Raw genomic sequence first — 26727 nt, 5'->3', positions numbered from 1 at the left:
CAGCCTCCAAACACCATGTCTTGTTTACTCAGGTATATATCACCTGCTTCAAGGTAAACATGGTTTTACAATCATTTCTTTAATCCATTCTTAAAAATGACGAATTGGTGTGAATAACTATCTAATATGTATTTGTGTATATATACTTTTAAATATGTTTATATTATTATTGTAATATGTTATCTATACATGTGTGTATATATGTGTATATATATATATGTGTGTGTATATATACATATATATATATATATGTGTGTATATATATGTATATATATATGTGTATATATATGTATGTATATATATATACGTGTATATGTATATATATACGTATGTATATATATATATGCGTGTATATGTATATATATATATATATACGTATGTATATATATATGTATGTATGTATATATACGTGTATATATATGTATATGTGTATATATGTATATATATATGTATATATATACACGTATATAGATATTCGTATGTATATATATACGTATACATATGCGTATGTATATATATACGAATGTATATATATGTATGTATACATGTAGGTATGTATATATATATGTGTATATATACATATGTATATATAAATACGTATATATGTATATATATACACATATATATATGTATACATATATATATACGTGTATAAATATACGTATATATGCGTGTATATATGTATATATACGAATATATGTGTATATATACATACGTATATTTACGCATATATATGTATATATACGTGTATATATGTATATATATACACGCATTTATATATATACGTATATATGTATATATACGCATATATATATATACATACATATATGTATATATATACGTATATATATACATACATATATGTATATATATACGTATATATATATGCACATGTGTATATACGTATATATGCGTGTATATATATACGTATAGATACATATATATGTGCACGTATATATATACGTATATATGTATGTATACATATATGTATACATATATATGTATACATATATGTATACATATATATGTATACATACATATATGTATATATATGTATGTATACATGTATGTATGTATACATGTATACATACATGTATACATGTATACATACATGTATACATGTATGTATACATACATGTATACATGTATACATGTATGTATACATGTATACATGTATACATGTATGTATACATACATGTATACATGTATGTATACATGTATACATACATACATGTATACATACATGTATACATGTATACGTGTATGTATACATGTATGTATACATGTATGTATACATGTATGCATACATACATGTATACGTGTATGTATACATGTATACATGTATGTATGCATACATGTATACATGTATACATACATGTATGCATGTATGTATACATGTATACATGTATACATACATGTATGCATGTATGTATACATACATGTATGTATACATACATGTATGTATGTATACATACATGTATACATGTATACGTGTATGTATACATGTATGTATACATGCATGTATACATACATGTATGTATACATACATGTATACATGTATACGCGTATGTATACATGTATGTATACATGTATGTATACATGTATGCATACATGTATGTATACATGTATGCATACGTGTATGTATACATGTATACATGTATACATACATGTATACATGTATGTATACATACATGTATACATACATGTATACATGCATGTATACATGCATGTATACATGCATGTATACATGCATGTATACATGTATACATACATGTATACATGTATACATACACGTATGCATACATGTATACATACATGTATACATGCATGTATACATACATGTATGTATACATACATGTATACATGTATGTATACATACATGTATACATGTATGTATACATGTATACATGCATGTATACATACATGTATACATGCATGTATACATACATGTATACATGCATGTATACATACATGTATGTATACATACATGTATACATGTATGTATACATGTATACATGTATGTATACATGTATACATGTATGTATACATGTATACATGCATGTATACATGCATGTATACATGTATGTATACATGTATACATGTATGTATACATACATGTATACATGTATGTATACATACATGTATACATGTATGTATACATACATGTATACATGTATGTATACATACATGTATACATGTATGTATACATACATGTATACATGTATACATACATACATGTATACATGTATGTATACATACATGTATACATGTATGTATACATACATGTATACATGTATGTATACATACATGTATACATACATGTATACATGTATACATGTATACATACATGTATACATGTATGTATACATACATGTATACATGTATACATACATGTATACATGTATGTATACATACATGTATACATGTATGTATACATACATGTATACATGTATGTATACATACATGTATACATGTATGTATGTATACATGTATACATGTATGTATACATACATGTATACATGTATGTATACATACATGTATACATGTATGTATACATACATGTATACATGTATGTATACATGTATACATGTATACATGTATACATGTATACATGTATACATGTATACATGTATACATGTATGTATACATGTATACATGTATACATGTATACATGTATACATGTATACATGTATGTATACATACATGTATACATGTATGTATACATGTATACATGTATGTATACATGCATGTATACATGTATACATACATGTATACATGTATACATACATGTATACATACATGTATACATGCATACATGCATGTATACATACATGTATACATGTATACATACATGTATACATACATGTATACATGCATGTATACATACATGTATACATGTATACATACATGTATACATGTATGTATACATACATGTATACATGTATACATACATGTATACATGTATACATACATGTATACATGCATGTATACATACATGTATACATGCATGTATACATACATGTATGTATACATACATGTATACATGTATGTATACATACATGTATACATGTATGTATACATGTATACATGCATATATGTATGTATACATACATGTATACATGTATGTATACATGTATGTATACATACATGTATACATGTATACATACATGTATACATGTATGTATACATACATGTATGTATACATGCATGTATACATGCATGTATGTATACATACATGTATACATGTATGTATACATACATGTATACATGTATACATACATGTATACATGTATACATACATGTATACATACATGTATGTATACATACATGTATACATGTATGTATACATGTATACATGTATACATGTATGTATACATACATGTATACATGTATGTATACATGTATACATGTATGTATACATGCATGTATGCATGTATACATGTATGTATACATGTATGTATACATGTATACATGTATGTATACATGTATACATGTATGTATACATACATGTATACATGTATGTATACATACATGTATGTATACATGCATGTATACATACATGTATGTATACATACATGTATACATGTATGTATACATGTATACATGTATGTATACATACATGTATACATACATGTATACATGTATGTATACATACATGTATACATACATGTATACATGTATGTATACATGTATACATACATGTATACATGCATGTATACATGCATGTATACATGTATACATACATGTATACATGTATACGCGTATGTATACATGTATGTATACATGTATGTATACATGTATGCATACATGTATGTATACATGTATGCATACGTGTATGTATACATGTATACATGTATACATACATGTATACATGTATGTATACATACATGTATACATACATGTATACATGCATGTATACATGCATGTATACATGCATGTATACATGCATGTATACATGTATACATACATGTATACATGTATACATACACGTATGCATACATGTATACATACATGTATACATGCATGTATACATACATGTATGTATACATACATGTATACATGTATGTATACATACATGTATACATGTATGTATACATGTATACATGCATGTATACATACATGTATACATGCATGTATACATACATGTATGTATACATACATGTATACATGTATGTATACATGTATACATGTATGTATACATGTATACATGTATGTATACATGTATACATGCATGTATACATGCATGTATACATGTATGTATACATGTATACATGTATGTATACATACATGTATACATGTATGTATACATACATGTATACATGTATGTATACATACATGTATACATGTATACATACATACATGTATACATGTATGTATACATACATGTATACATGTATGTATACATACATGTATACATGTATGTATACATACATGTATACATACATGTATACATGTATACATGTATACATACATGTATACATGTATGTATACATACATGTATACATGTATACATACATGTATACATGTATGTATACATACATGTATACATGTATGTATACATACATGTATACATGTATGTATACATACATGTATACATGTATGTATGTATACATGTATACATGTATGTATACATACATGTATACATGTATGTATACATACATGTATACATGTATGTATACATACATGTATACATGTATGTATACATGTATACATGTATACATGTATACATGTATACATGTATACATGTATACATGTATGTATACATGTATACATGTATACATGTATACATGTATACATGTATACATGTATGTATACATACATGTATACATGTATGTATACATGTATACATGTATGTATACATGCATGTATACATGTATACATACATGTATACATGTATACATACATGTATACATACATGTATACATGCATACATGCATGTATGTATACATGTATACATGTATACATACATGTATACATACATGTATACATGCATGTATACATACATGTATACATGTATACATACATGTATACATGTATGTATACATACATGTATACATGTATACATACATGTATACATGTATACATACATGTATACATGCATGTATACATACATGTATACATGCATGTATACATACATGTATGTATACATACATGTATACATGTATGTATACATACATGTATACATGTATGTATACATGTATACATGCATATATGTATGTATACATACATGTATACATGTATGTATACATGTATGTATACATACATGTATACATGTATACATACATGTATACATGTATGTATACATACATGTATGTATACATGCATGTATACATACATGTATGTATACATACATGTATACATGTATGTATACATACATGTATACATGTATACATACATGTATACATGTATACATACATGTATACATACATGTATGTATACATACATGTATACATGTATGTATACATGTATACATGTATACATGTATGTATACATACATGTATACATGTATGTATACATGTATACATGTATGTATACATGCATGTATGCATGTATACATGTATGTATACATGTATGTATACATGTATACATGTATGTATACATGTATACATGTATGTATACATACATGTATACATGTATGTATACATACATGTATGTATACATGCATGTATACATACATGTATGTATACATACATGTATACATGTATGTATACATGTATACATGTATGTATACATACATGTATACATACATGTATACATGTATGTATACATACATGTATACATACATGTATACATGTATGTATACATGTATACATGTATGTATACATACATGTATACATGTATGTATACATGTATACGTACATGTATACATGTATGTATACATGTATACATGTATGTATGTATACATGTATGTATACATGTATACATGTATGTATACATACATGTATACATGTATGTATGTATACATGTATGTATGTATACATGTATGTATACATGTATGTATACATGTATGTATGTATACATGTATGTATACATGTATACATGTATGTATACATGTATGTATACATACATGTATACATACATGTACACATATATGCACTATATATGTATGTATATAGATGTACCTGTATACTGTATATACATACATACCCACATTATATATATGTATGTATATATAAGTATATGTATATACTTATATTGATATACATACATATGTATGTACATCTATATAAGTATATGTTTATACTTAGATAATCATGTGTATAATATGTATACACATACATAATGTAAATATGTGTGTATATATATATATGCACTTATATATACATATATATACATTCATAAATACATTATGTATAAGTATATTTATATGCTTATATATACATACACATATAATGTATGTATATACTTATATACACATGCACACATGTATACATATATATGGAAATATACATATATATATATATATATATATAAACACACATGTATAAATAACAAACATTTTCAAAACTATATATACACGTGTATATATAGGTACATACTTATATATACATAAACATATGTATATATATCTACATATATATGGAAATATATACATATGTATATATAAACACACAAGTATAAATAACATAATAATATAAACACTATATATACACAAATACATGTGTATATATATACATATATAAGTACATGTATACACTTACATATATAAGTATATACTTATATATATATATCTATACACGTGTATATATATATATATATATATCTATGTATATATATATGAGTACATGTATATACTTTTATATATATAAGTATACTTATATATATAAGTATACTTATATATGCACACATATATATGTACAAACACACATGTATAAATAATATATTACAATAAACGTTTAAAACTATAAATAAACAAATACATGTGTGTGTGTATATATATATAAGTACATGCATATACATATATACATATACACACATATAATATATATATACACACATATAACATATATATGTGTGTATATATAAGTATGTATATACTTATATATATATATGCATATAAGTATATATACATACATAATATATATCTACATATGAATGGAAATATATACATATATGTATATATATATATAAGTATACTTATATATACGCATATATATATATATATATGTATAAACACACATGTATAATATATATGTGTGTGTATATATAAGTATGTATATACTTATATGTATATATATAAGTATATACATATACTTATATATACATACATGTGTATATATATGTCTACATATAAATGGAAATATATCCATATATGTATATACACACATATATATATATATATATATATAAACAAGTATAAATAACATTACAATAATACAAACATTTAAAACTATATATACACACATATATATGTATATATATATATCTATGTATATATATATGAGTACATGTATATACTTTTACATACATATATAAGTATACTTATATTTATATATATATAAGTATACTTATAAATACACACATATATATATGTACAAACACACATGTATAAATAACATATTACAATAATAAACGTTTAAAACTATATATGAACAAATACATGTGTATATATATATATAAGTACATGTATATACATATACACACATATAATATATATATACACACACATAACATATATATGTGTGTAGATATACTTATATGCATATATATATAAGTATATATACATACATAATATATGTATATATATATATATCTACATATGAATGGAAAATATACATATATGTATATATATAAGTATACTTATATATACACACATATATATATATATATATGTATGTATAAACACACATGTATAAATAACATATTACAATAATAAACGTTTAAAACTATATATAAACAAATACATGTGTATATATATATAAGTACATGTATATACATATACACACATATAATATATATATATATACACACATATAATATATATATGTGTGTATATATAAGTATGTATATACTTATATACCTATATATAAGTATATATACATACATAATATATGTATATATATATATCTACATATAATGGAAATATATACATATATGTATATATAAGTATACTTATATATACACACACATATATATATATGTATAAACACACAAGTATAAATAACATATTACAATAATAAACGTTTAAAACTATATAAACAAATACATGTGTATATATATATATATATATATATAAGTACATGTATATACATATATATATATATATATATATATACACGCACACATATATAATACATATGTGTGTATATATAAGTATGTATATACTTGTATGTATATATATATATAAGTATATACATATACTTATATATACATACATAATATATGTATATATATGTCTACATATAAATGTAAATATATACACATATTTATATAAAAACAAGTATAAATAACATTACAATAATACAAACATATTTAAAACTATATATACACACATATATACATAAATGTATGTATGTGTATATATATAAGTATATGTATATACTAGTATATATACATACATATTTAATGTATATATCTATGTATAAATATAAGTACATGTATATACTTATATATATACATACATATATAATGGAGGTATGTATGTGTGATATATATATATAAAAGTATATGTATATACTTATATATATATATACATACATATATAATAGGGGTGTAACGGTACATGTATTGAACCATTTCGGTACGGGGGTTTCGGTTCAGTTTGCAGGTGAATGGAAGGACACGGACATATTAAGTAGTGCACCACACGTTGTGTAAAGCATGCACACCCAGGCATCATCAATTGATGAAGGTGGACCCCGACTTAAACAAGTTGAAAAACTTATTGGGGTGTTAGCATTTAGTGGTCAATTGTACACAATATGTACTGTACTGTGCAATCTACTAATAAAAGTATCAATCAATCAAAAAAACAACAACACACGGCATGCTAGCAACGACTGGGCTATGATGGACTGACCACACCTCCTCTGTTCACGGGTGGACTTTCTTAAATGCCTGGAATGTCCAGCATTTGAAGTTATGGTTGTATGTATTTTCAATGTACGTTCAGGGTTAAGAAGGGGTTAAAAACTCCAACTAAAAGTGGTGCCCACATGGGTGAGGGCGGTGCAGAGACAGTTATGATAAAGGTGCATGTGTCGCCAGTCTCTGCTTTTTATACTTTGATTAATCACATTACATTTTTTATTATCTATAGCAGGGGTGTCAAAAGTGTGCCCCGGAGGCCATTTGTGGCCCACAGATAATGTTTTAAAGACCCATAGCACATTCTTAAATAACTATTAAAATAAACAAAAACAAAAAAAAGTGAAATAAAAAATCTTAAAGGCTAAATGTAATTTAGAAAAACTTGCAATGTTTACTAATAAAACAAAGCTGTTTTATTTATTTTTTCAAACTGCCTTTGTTTAAAACACAATATTGAATCAAAATCAATGCTATTTTGAATTATTGACCTATCCAAGTTCCCCATTACTTCACATCAAATATTCCACTAAGAAAATTATTTTTAATGGAAGATTTAGCAAATTTGTTAAATAAGTAATCAAAAAATGCATATTTTATTTTTTTCTTACCGTACCGAAAATGAAGCAAACTGTGACCTCTGAACCGAGGTACATACCGAACTGAAATGTTTGTGTACCGTTACACCCCTAATATATATATATATATATATATATATATATATAAGTATATGCTTATATATATATAAGTATATACTTATGTATATATATATACATATATATATACATATACGTGTATGTATTTGTATATACATATACACGTGTATATGTATACATATATGTGTATATATACATGTATATATACACATATATGTATACATATACACGTGTATATGTATACATATATGTGTATATATACATGTATATATATATATATAAAGACACACTGTGTATGCAAATTGCTGAACGTAAAAATGATCAACAGATGTAGTAGCAGTTGAGCCACAGTCACATTACATCAAGGTGATCTACATATTGATTGTACAGTAAACAGGAAGTATAAGAATGATGATGTAGTTTACCTTGAGGAGGAGGAACATTGAGCCTGTTCTGTGTCTGCAAGCCACTTTAGTGCATGCTGCCACTGCTCTTTTAGTCTTTCTGCAAACACAAACAACAACTTAGTCCAAATGTGTGCTGTTGCTTTAAATGGACCATCCATTATCTGCTATTTATATTACTGGCTCACCCCTTCAACGCCCACCAGAGGGTGCTAGAAGCCCGGTGAGGAAGTGGACTTTAACACTTTATTTACTTACACTTTGTGCTCAACTTGAAACACTTGATTCTTTTTAATGGCCGATTAAACACTTTTAGGTACAAGTGATGATCAAAGTGACATCTTTTTGACTACACCATGTACGGTGACTGACAGATCTTAATCATGCCACGATTAAACTTAATTTAGTGAGGCTAGTAGGAAGTTAGAGCGAGCAGGAAGTTAGCAGAGCGAGCAGGAAGTTATCTATTTAGGCTAGCAAGATGTGAAGTATAGTAGAAGTGTATTCCCATCACAGTTAGTAAAGTAGAGGTGGACATGGTGAGATGACTTCCAGACGGCAGCCAGACAAACATTGGTGTGTTTGCAACACTCCTCCATTATTTAGCTACAAAGCTTCTAAAGACTCAAGCTGACTGACGTCCAACTTCAACCTCAGTCTTTGTTTTCCTCCAGCAGACTTTGTCTAGAGAGAAAGCTCCTCAGCCTCATTTCTTCTGAGGCTAAGCTCTTAACTTCAAATGTCATCTTTTTTTGTAAGGGGCGCTGGAAGCCGGCAGACCCGTCAGCGATCCTGTTCTGTCTCCCTGTAATGTTTGTCTGATCTTGAATGGGATTGTGCTGAAAATTGTAATTTTCCTGAAGGAACTCTCCTGACGGAATAAATAAAGTACTATCTAATCTAATCTGTCTGCCATTGACATTTTCAGCGTGACATGCCTTTCAAAATAAAAGTCACTTTTAGCTGTGAAATGTTGCATGTGAGCAAACCGAGCTGGTTGTAAACAAACATCTTGTCTGGGACTTCTATTCTGCTTCAGAGGAAGAATGTTGTGGAAACTTTCCAGCATGGAGGGTCAACACATCCAACCTTCATCATTGTCTACCTTCACTTTCCTTTCCTTTGACACACTGCAATCAGAAGAGTGAGAAGGCTCCCGTAAAATGTCCCCCATTAAAAGTGTGTGACAATAACAAAAAGCATCCTGGGACACACGTTGCCATGGTGACCAGTGTCACCACCAAGGCCTTCCTGATGACCTCATAGCCCCGCCCCCCAGTGTGTGTGTGTGTGTGCGTGTGACCCACTACATCAGTCCTCTCACACTCTGGGCTGATGGGGGAGGGGACTGAGGGAAGAGGGCGGGGTGTGGCTCATCACACACACACACACACACACACACACACATAAGGGTGACTCCCAATGACATCAGTCTTGTCAATAAGGTCACACACATCACACAAGTACACGTTTACACAAGTACACTTTCACACAACTACACACAGACAAATACACAAAGACACGAGTACACAAATATATAGACAACTAAACAGGTACACACAGACAAATACACAAAGACATGAGTACACAAATATATAGACAACTAAACAGGTACACACAGACAAGTACACAAATATATAGACAACTAAACAGGTACACACAGAGACAAATACACAAAGACACGAGTACACAAATATATAGACAACTAAACAGGTACACACAGAGACAAATACACAAAGACACGAGTACACAAATATATAGACAACTAAACAGGTACACACAGACAAATACACAAAGACACGAGTACACAAATATATAGACAACTAAACAGGTACACACAGACAAATACACAAAGACACGAGTACACAAATATATAGACAACTAAACAGGTACACACAGACAAATACACAAAGACATGAGTACACAAATATATAGACAACTAAACAGGTACACACAGACAAATACACAAAGACATGAGTACACAAATATATAGACAACTAAACAGGTACACACAGACAAATACACAAAGACACGAGTACACAAATATATAGACAACTAAACAGGTACACACAGACAAATACACAAAGACACGAGTACACAAATATATAGACATCTAAACAGGTACACACAGACAAATACACAAAGACATGAGTACACAAATATATAGACATCTAAACAGGTACACACGGACAAATACACTAACACACAAGTATACAACCACAAAAGTACACAGTTCACAACCACACTAACACAAATACACACCTACAAATATTAAGACTAACACACAAGTACACAAACACATGTACACATGTTTGCATCACAACAAACAACTTTGGTGTTGCTTGATTTTCTCAGATTCCATCTGTGATCAATACATGATGACATCACCTCATGAAGGCATGATAGGCATATTTATATTACATATGAATCTAATATATTTATATTACATATGAATCTAATATATTTATATTACATATGAATCTAATATATTTATATTACATATGAATCTAATATATTTACATTACATATGAATCTAATATATTTATATTACATATGAATCTAATATATTTATATTACATATGAATCTAATATATTTATATTACATATGAATCAATTTCATATATTTATATAACATGAATCGGTTTCATCTATTTATATTGCATATGAATCTAATATATTTATATTACATATGAATCTGTTTCACCTATTTATATTACATATGAATCTAATATATTTATATTACATATGAATCAATTTCATATATTTATATTACATATGAATCTGTTTCACCTATTTATAATACATATGAATCTAATATATTTATATTACATATGAATCAATTTCATATATTTATATTACATATGAATCTGTTTCACCTATTTATATTGCATATGAATCTAATATATTTATATTACACATGAATCTGTTTCACCTATTTATATTACATATGAATCTAATATATTTATATTACATATGAATCAATTTCATATATTTATATTACATATGAATCTGTTTCACCTATTTATAATACATATGAATCTAATATATTTATATTACATATGAATCAATTTCATATATTTATATAACATATGAATCTGTTTCATCTATTTATATTACATATGAATCAATTTCATATAATAATATTACATATGAATCTGTTTCATCTATTTATATTACATATGAATCTAATATATTTATATTGCATATGAATCTAATATATTTATATTACATATGAGTCTGTTTCACCTATTTATATTGCATATGAATCTAATATATTTATATTACATATGAATCAATTTCATATATTAATATTACATATTAATCTGTTTCACCTATTTATATTACATATGAATCTAATCTTATATTACATATGAATCAATTTCATATATTTATATAACATATGAATCTGTTTCATCTATTTATATTGCATATGAATCTAATATATTTATATTACATATGAATCAATTTCATATATTTATATTACATATGAATCTGTTTCACCTATTTATATTGCATAGGAATCTAATACATTTATATTACATATGAATCTGTTTCACCTATTTATATTGCATATGAATCTAATATATTTATATTACATATGAATCAATTTCATATATTAATATTACATATTAATCTGTTTCACCTATTTATATTACATATGAATCTAATCTTATATTACATATGAATCAATTTCATATATTTATATTACATATGAATCTGTTTCACCTATTTATATTACATATGAATCAATTTTATATATTTATATAACATATGAATCTGTTTCATCTATTTATATTGCATATGAATCTAATATATTTATATTACATATGAATCAATTTCATATATTTATATTACATATGAATCTGTTTCACCTAATTATATTACATATGAATCAATTTCATATATTTATATTACATATGAATCTGTTTCACCTATTTATATTGCATATGAATCTAATATATTTATATTACATATGAATCAATTTCATATATTTATATTACATATGAATCTGTTTCACCTATTTATAATACATATGAATCTAATATATTTATATTACATATGAATCAATTTCATATATTTATATTACATATGAGTCTGTTTCACCTATTTATATTACATATGAATCAATTTCATATATGTATATAACATGAATCGGTTTCATCTATTTATATTGCATATGAATCTAATATATTTATATTACATATGAATCAATTTCATATATTTATATTACATATGAATCTGTTTCACCTATTTATATTACATATGAATCTAATATATTTATATTACATATGAATCAATTTCATATATTTATATTACATATGAATCTGTTTCACCTATTTATATTGCATATGAATCTAATATATTTATATTACATATGAATCTGTTTCACCTATTTATATTACATATGAATCTAATATATTTATATTACATATGAATCAATTTCATATATTTATATTACATATGAATCTGTTTCACCTATTTATATTGCATATGAATCTGTTGCATGTATTTATTTTACATATGAATTTGTTTCACATATTTATATTGCATATTAATCTAATATATTTATATTACATATGAATCTGTTTCATATATTTATATTACATATGAATCTGTTTCACCTTTTTATATTACATATGAATCTAATATATTTATATTACATATGAATCTGTTTCACCTATTTATATTACATATGAATCTAATATATTTATATTACATATGAATCTGTTTCACCTTTTTATATTACATATGAATCTAATATATATTACATATGAATCTGTTTCATATATTTATATTACATATGAATCTGTTTCACCTATTTATATTGCATATGAATCTAATATATTTATATTACATATGAATCTGTTTCATATATTTATATTACATATGAATCTGTTTCACCTATTTATATTGCATATGAATCTAATATATTTATATTACATTTGAATCTGTTTCACCTTTTTATATTAGATATGAATCTAATATATTTATATTACATATGAATCTGTTTCATATATTTATATTACATATGAATCTGTTTCACCTATTTATATTGCATATGAATCTAATCTATTTATATTACATATGAATCTGTTTCATATATTTATATTACATATAAATCTGTTTCACCTATTTATATTGCATATGAATCTGTTTCATATATTTATATTACATAAGAATCTGTTTCACATATTTATATTACATATGAATCTGTTGCAAATACTTATATTACATATGAATCTGTTTCACCTATTTATATTGCATATGAATCTAATCTATATTACATATGAATCTGTTTCATATATTTATATTTCATATGAATCTGTTTCACCTTTTTATATTGCATATGAATCTGTTTCATATATTTATATTACATATGAATCGGTTTCATATATTTATATTACATATACATCTGTTTCACATATTTATATTGCATATGAATGTAATATATTTATATTACATATGAATCTGTTTCACCTATTTATATTGCATATGAATCTAATATATTTATATTGCATATGAATCTGTTGCATATATTTATATTACATATGAATGTTTCGCCTATTTATAATGCATATGAATCTAATATATTTATACTACATATGAATCTGTTTCATATATTTATATTACATATACATCTGTTTCACCTATTTATATTACATATGAATCTGTTTCACCTTTTGATATTACATATGAATCTAATATATTTATATTACATATGAATCTGTTTCACCTTTTGATATTACATATGAATCTAATATATTTATATTACATATGAATCTGTTTCACCTATTTATATTGCATATGAATCTAATATATTTATATTACATATGAATCTGTTTCACCTATTTATATTGCATATGAATCTAATATATTTATATTACATATGAATCTGTTTCACCTATTTATATTGCATATGAATCTAATATATTTATATTACATATGAATCTGTTTCACCTATTTATATTGCATATGAATCTAATATATTTATATTACATATGAATCTGTTTCACCTATTTATATTGCATATGAATCTAATATATTTATACTACATATGAATCTGTTTCATATATTTATATTACACATAAATCTGTTTCACCTATTTATATTGCATATGAATCTGTTGCATGTATTTATATTACATATGAATCTGTTTCACCTTTTTATATTACATATGAATCTAATATATTTATATTACATATGAATTTGTTTCATATATTTATGTTACATATAAATCTGTTTCACCTATTTATATTGCATATGAATCTGTTGCATATATTTATATTAAATATGAATCTGTTTCACATATTTATATTGCATATGAATCTGTTGCATGTATTTATTTTACATATGAATTTGTTTCACATATTTATATTGCATATGAATCTGTTTCATATATTTATATTACATATGAATCTGTTTCACCTTTTTATATTACATATGAATGTAATATATTTATATTAAATATGAATCTGTTTCACCTATTTATATTACATATGAATCTAATATATTTATATTACATATGAATCTGTTTCACCTTTTTATATTACATATGAATCTAATATATTTATATTACATATGAATCTGTTTCATATATTTATATTACATATGAATCTGTTTCACGTATTTATATTGCATATGAATCTAATATATTTATATTACATATGAATCTGTTTCATATATTTATATTACATATGAATCTGTTGCAAATATTTATATTACCTATAAATCTCTTTCAGCTATTTATATTGCATATGAATCTAATATATTTATCTTACATATGAATCTGTTCCATATATTTATATTACATATAAATCTGTTTCACCTATTTATATTGCATATGAATCCGTTGCATATTTTTATACTTCATATGAATCTGTTTCACCTTTTTATATTGCATATGAATCTGTTGCATATTTTTATACTTCATATGAATCTGTTTCACCTTTTTATATTGCATATGAATCTAATATATTTATATTACATATAAATCTGTTTCACCTATTTATATTGCATATGAATCTAATATATTTATATTACATATGAATGTTTCACCTATTTATATTGCATATGAATCTAATATATTTATACTACATATGAATCTGTTTCATATATTTATATTACATATAAATCTGTTTCACCTATTTATATTGCATATGAATCTGTTGCATAAATTTTTATTACATATGAATCTGTTTCACCTTTTTATATTACATATGAATCTAATATATTTATATTACATATGAATCTGTTTCATATATTTATGTTACATATAAATTTGTTTCACATATTTATATTGCATATGAATCTGTTGCATATATTTTACATATGAATCTGTTTCATAATTTTATATTACATATGAATCTGTTTCACCTTTTTATATTAAATATGAATCTAATATATTTATATTACATATGAATCTGTTTCACCTTTTTATATTACATATGAATCTAATATATTTATATTACATATGAATCTGTTTCATAGATTTATATTACATATGAATCTGTTTCATATATTTATATTACATATGAATCTGTTTCATATATTTATATTACATATGAATCAGTTTCATATATTTATATTACATATGAATCTGTTCCATATGTTTATATTACATATAAATCTGTTTCACCTATTTATATTGCATAGGAATCTGTTGCATATTTTTATACTTCATATGAATCTGTTTCACCTTTTTATATTGCATATGAATCTAATATATTTCTTTTACATATGAATCGGTTTCATATATTTATATTACATATAAATCTGTTTCACCTATTTATATTGCATATGAATCTAATATATTTATATTACATATGAATCTGTTTCACCTTTGTATATTACATATGAATCTAATATATTTATATTGCATATGAATCTAATATATTTATATTGCATATGAATCTGTTTCATATATTTATATTACATATGAATCTGTTTCATATATTTATATTGCATATTAATCTGTTTCACCTATTTATATTGCATATGAATCTGTTTCATATATTTATATTACATATGAATCTGTTTCATATATTTATATTACATATGAATCTGTTTCATATATTTATATTACATATAAATCTGTTTCACCTATTTATTTTGCATTTGAATCTGTTGCATATATTTATATTTCATATTAATCTGTTTCACCTATTTATATTGCATATGAATGTAATATATATTACATATGAATCTGTTTCACCTTTTTATATTGCATAGGAATCTAATACATTTATATTACATATGAATCTGTTTCACCTATTTATATTGCATATGAATCTAATCTATTTATATTACATATGAATCTGTTTCATATATTTATATTACATATAAATCTGTTTCACCTATTTATTTTGGATTTGAATCTGTTGCATATATTTATATTTCATATTAAACTGTTTCACCTTTTTATATTGCATATGAATCTAATATATTTATATTACATATGAATCGGTTTCATATATTTATATTACATATACATCTGTTTCACCTATTTATATTGCATACGAATGTAATATATATTACATATGAATCTGTTTCACCTTTTTATATTGCATAGGAATCTAATACATTTATATTACATGTGAATCTGTTTCACCTATTTATATTACATATGAATCTGTTGCATATATTTATATTACATATGAATGTTTCACCTATTTATATTGCATATGAATCTAATATATTTATACTACATGAATCTGTTTCATATATTTATATTACATATAAATCTGTTTCACCTATTTATATTGCATATGAATCTGTTGCATATATTTGTATTACATATGAATCTGTTTCACCTTTTTATATTACATATGAATCTAATATATTTATATTACATATGAATCTGTTTCATATATTTATGTAACATATAAATCTGTTTCACCTATTTATATTGCATATGAATCTGTTGCATATATTTATATTACATATGAATCTGTTTCACATATTTATATTGCATATTAATCTGTTGCATATATTTATTTTACATATGAATTTGTTTCACATATTTATATTGCATATGAATCTGTTGCATATATTTTACATATGAATCTGTTTCATATATTTATATTACATATGAATCTGTTTCACCTTTTTATATTACATATGAATGTAATATATTTATATTACATATGAATCTGTTTCATATATTTATATTACATATAAATCTGTTTCACTTATTTATTTTGCATTTGAATGTGTTGCATATATTTATATTTCATATTAATCTGTTTCACCTTTTTATATTGCATATGAATCTAATATATTTATATTACATATGAATCGGTTTCATATATTTATATTACATATATATCTGTTTCACCTATTTATATTGCATATGAATGTAATATATATTACATATAAATCTGTTTCACCTTTTTATATTACATATGAATCTATTTATATTACATATGAATCTGTTTCATATATTTATGTTACATATAAATCTGTTTCACATATTTATATTGCATATTAATCTGTTGCATATATTTATTTTACATATGAATTTGTTTCACATATTTATATTGCATATGAATCTGTTGCATATATTTTACATATGAATCTGTTTCATATATTTATATTACATATGAATCTGTTTCACCTTTTTATATTACATATGAATGTAATATATTTATATTAAATATGAATCTGTTTCACCTATTTATATTACATATGAATCTAATATATTTATATTACATATGAATCTGTTTCACCTTTTTATATTACATATGAATCTAATATATTTATATTACATATGAATCTGTTTCATATATTTATATTACATATTAATCTGTTTCACATATTTATATTGCATATGAATCTAATATATTTATATTACATATGAATCGGTTTCATATATTTATATTACATATAAATCTGTTTCACCTATTTGTATTGCATATGAATCTGTTGCATATATTTATATTACATATGAATCTGTTTCACCTTTTTATATCACATATGAATCTAATATATTTATATTACATATGAATCTAGTACTGCTATAACCATGATACTAGTACTGCCATGATATTAGTATTGCTATAACAATGATACTAGTACTGCCATGATACTAGTACTGCTAGAACCATGATACAATATCTGTACTCCAACATGATTTACTAGTAATGCTAGAACCATGATACTAGTACTGCCATGATACTAGTACTGCTATAACCATGATACAACATCTGTACTCCAACATGTTTTACTAGTACTGCTATAATCATGATACTAGTACTGCTATAACCATGATACAACATCTGTACTCCAACATGTTTTACTAGTACTGCTATAATCATGATACTAGTACTCCAATGATACTAGTATTTCTATAACCATGATACTAGTACTGCCATGATACCATGATAATAGTACTGCCATGATACTAGTACTGCTATAACCATGATACTAGTACTGCTATAACCATGATACTAGTACTGCCATGATACTAGTACTGCCACGATGCTAGTACTGCCATGATACTAGTACTGCCATGATACTAGTACTGCCACGATGCTAGTACTGCCATGTTACTAGTACTTCTATAACCATGATAATAGTACTGCCATGATACTAGTACTGCTATAACCATGATACTAGTACTGCCACGATGCTAGTACTGCCATGTTACTAGTACTTCGATAACCATGATAATAGTACTGCCATGATACTAGGTCTGCTATAACCATGATAATAGTACTGCCATGATAATAGTACTGCTATAACCATGATACTAGTACTGCCACGATGCTAGTACTGCCATGTTACTAGTACTTCGATAACCATGATGATAGTACTGCCATAATACTAGTACTGTTGTAACCATGCTACTAGTACTGTTGTAACCATGCTACTAGTACTGCTGTAACCATGCTACTAGTACTGCCATGCTACTAGTACTGCTGTAACCATGCTACTAGTACTGCCATGCTACTAGTACTGCTGTAACCATGCTACTAGTACTGCTGTAACCATGATACTAGTACTGTTGTAACCATGATACTAGTACTGCCATGCTACTAGTACTGCTGTAACCATGATACTAGTACTGCTGTAACCATGCTAATAGTACTGCTGTAACCATGATACTAGTACTGCCATGCTACTAGTACTGCTGTAACCATGATACTAGTACTGCTGTAACCATGCTACTAGTACTGCTGTAACCATGATACTAGTACTGCCATGCTACTAGTACTGCTGTAACCATGCTACTAGTACTGCTGTAACCATGATACTAGTACTGTTGTAATCATGATACTAGTACTGCCATGCTACTAGTACTGCCATGCTACTAGTACTGCTGTAACCATGCTACTAGTACTGCTGTAACCATGATACTAGTACTGTTGTAATCATGATACTAGTACTGCCATGCTAGTAGTACTGCCATGCTACTAGTACTGCTGTAACCATGATACTAGTACTGTTGTAATCATGATACTAGTACTGCTGTAACCATGATACTAGTACTGCCATGCTACTAGTACTGCTGTAACCATGATACTAGTACTGTTGTAATCATGATACTAGTACTGCCATGCTACTAGTACTGCCATGCTACTAGTACTGCCATGATACTAGTACTGCTGTAACCATGATACTAGTACAGTTGTAATCATGATACTAGTACTGCCATGCTACTAGTACTGCCATGCTACTAGTACTGCTGTAACCATGCTACTAGTACTGCTGTAACCTTGATACTAGTACTGTTGTAATCATGATACTAGTACTGCCATGCTACTAGTACTGCCATGCTACTAGTACTGCTGTAACCATGCTACTAGTACTGCTGTAACCATGCTACTAGTACTGCTGTAACCATGATACTAGTACTGCCATGCTACTAGTACTGCTGTAACCATGATACTAGTACTGTTGTAATCATGATACTAGTACTGCCATGCTACTAGTACTGCTGTAACCATGTTACTAGTACTGCTGTAACCATGATACTAGTACTGTTGTAATCATGATACTAGTACTGCCATGATACTAGTACTGCTGTAACCATGCTACTAGTACTGCTGTAACCATGCTACTAGTACTGCCATGCTACTAGTACTGCTGTAACCATGCTACTAGTATTGCTGTAACCATGCTACTAGTACTGCTGTAACCATGATACTAGTACTGTTGTAATCATGATACTAGTACTGCCATGATACTAGTACTGCTGTAACCATGCTACTAGTACTGCTGTAACCATGCTACTAGTACTGCCATGCTACTAGTACTGCCATGCTACTAGTACTGCTGTAACCATGCTACTAGTACTGCTGTAACCATGATACTAGTACTGTTGTAATCATGATACTAGTACTGCCATGCTACTAGTACTGCCATGCTACCAGTACTGCTGTAACCATGCTACTAGTACTGCCATGCTACTAGTACTGCTGTAACCATGCTACTAGTATTGCTGTAACCATGCTACTAGTACTGCTGTAACCATGATACTAGTACTGTTGTAATCATGATACTAGTACTGCCATGATACTAGTACTGCTGTAACCATGCTACTAGTACTGCTGTAACCATGCTACTAGTACTGCCATGCTACTAGTACTGCTGTAACCATGCTACTAGTACTGCTGTAACCATGATACTAGTACTGCTGTAACCATGATACTAGTACTGCCATGCTACTAGTACTGCCATGCTACTAGTACTGCTGTAACCATGCTACTAGTACTGTTGTAATCATTATACTAGTACTGCCATGCTACTAGTACTGCCATGCTACTAGTACTGCTGTAACCATGCTACTAGTGAAGTGAAGTGAATTATATTTGTATAGCGCTTTTCTCTAATGACTCAAAGCGCTTTACATAGTGAAACCCAATATCTAAGTTACATTCAAACCAGTGTGGGTGGCACTGGGAGCAGGTGGGTCAAGTGTCTTGCCCAAAGACACAACGGCAGTGACTAGGATGGCGGAAGCGGGAATCGAACCTGCAACCCTCAAGTTGCTGGCACGGCCACTCTACCAACCGAGCTATACTAGTACTGCTGTAACCATGCTACTAGTACTGCCATGCTACTAGTACTGCTGTAACCATGCTACTAGTACTGTTGTAATCATGATACTAGTACTGCCATGCTACTAGTACTGCCATGCTACTAGTACTGCCATGCTACTAGTACTGCTGTAACCATGCCAGTAGTACTGCTGTAAACATGATACTAGTACTGTTGTAATCATGATACTAGTACTGCCATGATACTAGTACTGCCATGATACTAGTACTGCCATGCTACTAGTACTGCCATGCTACTAGTACTGCTGTAACCATGATACTAGTACTGTTGTAATCATGATACTAGTACTGCCATGATACTAGTACTGCTGTAACCATGCTACTAGTACTGCTGTAACCATGCTACTAGTACTGCTGTAACCATGCTACTAGTACTGCTGTAACCATGATACTAGTACTGCCATGCTACTAGTACTGCTGTAACCATGATACTAGTACTGTTGTAATCACGATACTAGTACTGCCATGCTACTAGTACTGCCATGCTACTAGTACTGCTGTAACCATGCTACTAGTACTGCTGTAACCATGATACTAGTACTGTTGTAATCATTATACTAGTACTGCCATGCTACTAGTACTGCCATGCTACTAGTACTGCTGTAACCATGCTACTAGTACTGCTGTAACCATGATACTAGTACTGTTGTAATCATGATACTAGTACTGCCATGCTACTAGTACTGCCATGCTACTAGTACTGCTGTAACCATGCTACTAGTACTGCTGTAACCATGATACTAGTACTGCCATGATACTAGTACTGCTGTAACCATGCTACTAGTACTGCTGTAACCATGCTACTAGTACTGCCATGCTACTAGTACTGCTGTAACCATGCTACTAGTACTGCCATGATACTAGTACTGCCATGCTACTAGTACTGCTGTAACCATGATACTAGTACTGCTGTAACCATGATACTAGTACTGCTGTAATCATGATACTAGTACTGCCATGCAACTAGTACTGCCATGCTACTAGTACTGCTGTAACCATGCTACTAGTACTGCTGTAATCATGATACTAGTACTGCCATGCTACTAGTACTGCTGTAACCATGCTACTAGTACTGCTGTAACCATGATACCAGTACTGCCATGCTACTAGTACTGCTGTAACCATGCTACTAGTACTGCTGTAACCATGATACTAGTACTGCCATGCTACTAGTACTGCCATGCTACTAGTACTGCCATGATACTAGTACTGCTGTAACCATGATACTAGTACTGCCATGCTACTAGTACTGCCATGCTACTAGTACTGCTGTAACCATGCTACTAGTACTGCTGTAACCATGATACTAGTACTGTTGTAATCATTATACTAGTACTGCCATGCTACTAGTACTGCCATGCTACTAGTACTGCTGTAACCATGATACTAGTACTGCCATGCTACTAGTACTGCTGTAACCATGATACTAGTACTGTTGTAATCATGATACTAGTACTGCCATGCTACTAGTACTGCCATGCTACTAGTACTGCTGTAACCATGCTACTAGTACTGCTGTAACCATGATACTAGTACTGTTGTAATCATGATACTAGTACTGCCATGCTACTAGTACTGCCATGCTACTAGTACTGCTGTAACCATGCTACTAGTACTGCTGTAACCATGATACTAGTACTGCCATGATACTAGTACTGCCATGCTACTAGTACTGCTGTAACCATGATACTAGTACTGCTGTAACCATGATACTAGTACTGCTGTAATCATGATACTAGTACTGCCATGATACTAGTACTGCCATGCTACTAGTACTGCTGTAACCATGATACTAGTACTGCTGTAACCATGATACTAGTACTGCTGTAATCATGATACTAGTACTGCCATGCAACTAGTACTGCCATGCTACTAGTACTGCTGTAACCATGCTACTAGTACTGCTGTAATCATGATACTAGTACTGCCATGCTACTAGTACTGCTGTAACCATGCTACTAGTACTGCTGTAACCATGATACCAGTACTGCCATGCTACTAGTACTGCTGTAACCATGCTACTAGTACTGCTGTAACCATGATACTAGTACTGCCATGCTACTAGTACTGCCATGATACTAGTACTGCTGTAACCATGATACTAGTACTGCTGTAACCATGATACTAGTACTGCTGTAACCATGATACTAGTACTGCTATGATACTAGTACTGCCATGATACTAGTACTGCTGTAACCATGATACTAGTACTGCTGTAACCATGATACTAGTACTGCCAAGATACTAGTACTGCTATGATACTAGTACTGCCATGATACTAGTACTGCTGTAACCATGATACTAGTACTGCTGTAACCATGATACTAGTACTGCTGTAACCATGATACTAGTACTGCTGTAACCATGATACTAGTACTGCCAAGATACTAGTACTGCTATGATACTAGTACTGCCATGATACTAGTAATGCCAAGATACTAGTACTTCCATGATACTAGTACTGCCATGATACTAGTACTGCCAAGATACTAGTACTGCCAAGATACTAGTACTGCCATGATACTAGTACTGCTGTAACCATGATACTAGTACTGCTATGATACTAGTACTGCCATGATACTAGTACTGCCATGATACTAGTACTGCCATGATACTAGTACTGCTGTAACCATGATACTAGTACTGCTATGATACTAGTACTGCCATGATACTAGTACTGCCATGATACTAGTACTGCTGTAACCATGATACTAGTACTGCTGTAACCATGATACTAGTACTGCTGTAACCATGATACTAGTACTGCTATGATACTAGTACTGCCATGATACTAGTACTGCTGTAACCATGATACTAGTACTGCTGTAACCATGATACTAGTACTGCCAAGATACTAGTACTGCTATGATACTAGTACTGCCATGATACTAGTACTGCTGTAACCATGATACTAGTACTGCTGTAACCATGATACTAGTACTGCTGTAACCATGATACTAGTACTGCTGTAACCATGATACTAGTACTGCCAAGATACTAGTACTGCTATGATACTAGTACTGCCATGATACTAGTAATGCCAAGATACTAGTACTTCCATGATACTAGTACTGCCATGATACTAGTACTGCCAAGATACTAGTACTGCCAAGATACTAGTACTGCCATGATACTAGTACTGCTGTAACCATGATACTAGTACTGCTATGATACTAGTACTGCCATGATACTAGTACTGCCATGATACTAGTACTGCTGTAACCATGATACAACCTCATCTGCACTCCAACTATTTCCTGGCTGGAGGTTCAAGTAATACTGGAAGTCCTTCAACTAAATCTACCCGGGGACTTTTTAATAAAGGGCAACTTTATTTTCTTCTGTGGGTTAATGAAACCTGTTTCAAGCCCTGTGACCACACCACTTACTTCCTCCTTGTCCAACTGCTGGTGCCTTCATGGACAGGGGAATTCCCAACATCAACTTGAAGACCAGCACTGTTAGCCCACCAATGAGATGAGAAGATGCCTTCATGTCACACATTGCTGGAGGAGGAAGTGAGCTTGACTGAATGTCACCGTGTGTGTGTGTGGGGGGGGGGGGGTCAGGTTTCTCCTATGA

The 26727-nt window shown here is 28.3% G+C and overlaps 1 protein-coding gene and 1 long non-coding RNA gene across 4 annotated transcripts in view; one reads left to right on the top strand and one right to left on the bottom strand.

The window, feature by feature from the left end:
- LOC133544914 (polypyrimidine tract-binding protein 2-like) overlaps positions 1-10991 on the top strand; it is a 46803-nt gene extending 35812 nt beyond the window's left edge. The window contains exons 19-20 of one of the 3 annotated variants that reach the window (XR_009804681.1): positions 4-53; positions 10847-10991. The gene's annotated coding sequence lies outside the window, so the exon portion shown is untranslated. Of the gene's footprint in view, positions 54-10846 lie in introns of all 3 variants that reach the window. The other 2 variants (XR_009804680.1, XM_061890160.1) reach the window with 2 other exon arrangements.
- The window catches only part of LOC133544915 (uncharacterized), a 27805-nt gene continuing 11093 nt past the window's right edge, over positions 10016-26727 (bottom strand). The window contains exon 4 of the long non-coding RNA XR_009804682.1: positions 10016-10187. This is a non-coding gene — a long non-coding RNA (uncharacterized LOC133544915). The remainder of the gene's footprint in view (positions 10188-26727) is intronic.

Source organism: Nerophis ophidion, linkage group LG28 (genome assembly GCF_033978795.1).
Source record: "Nerophis ophidion isolate RoL-2023_Sa linkage group LG28, RoL_Noph_v1.0, whole genome shotgun sequence".
Taxonomy (NCBI): domain Eukaryota; kingdom Metazoa; phylum Chordata; class Actinopteri; order Syngnathiformes; family Syngnathidae; genus Nerophis; species Nerophis ophidion.
Note: the sequence above shows the minus strand (reverse complement) of the source record. Positions and strands in the feature narration are given on the sequence as shown.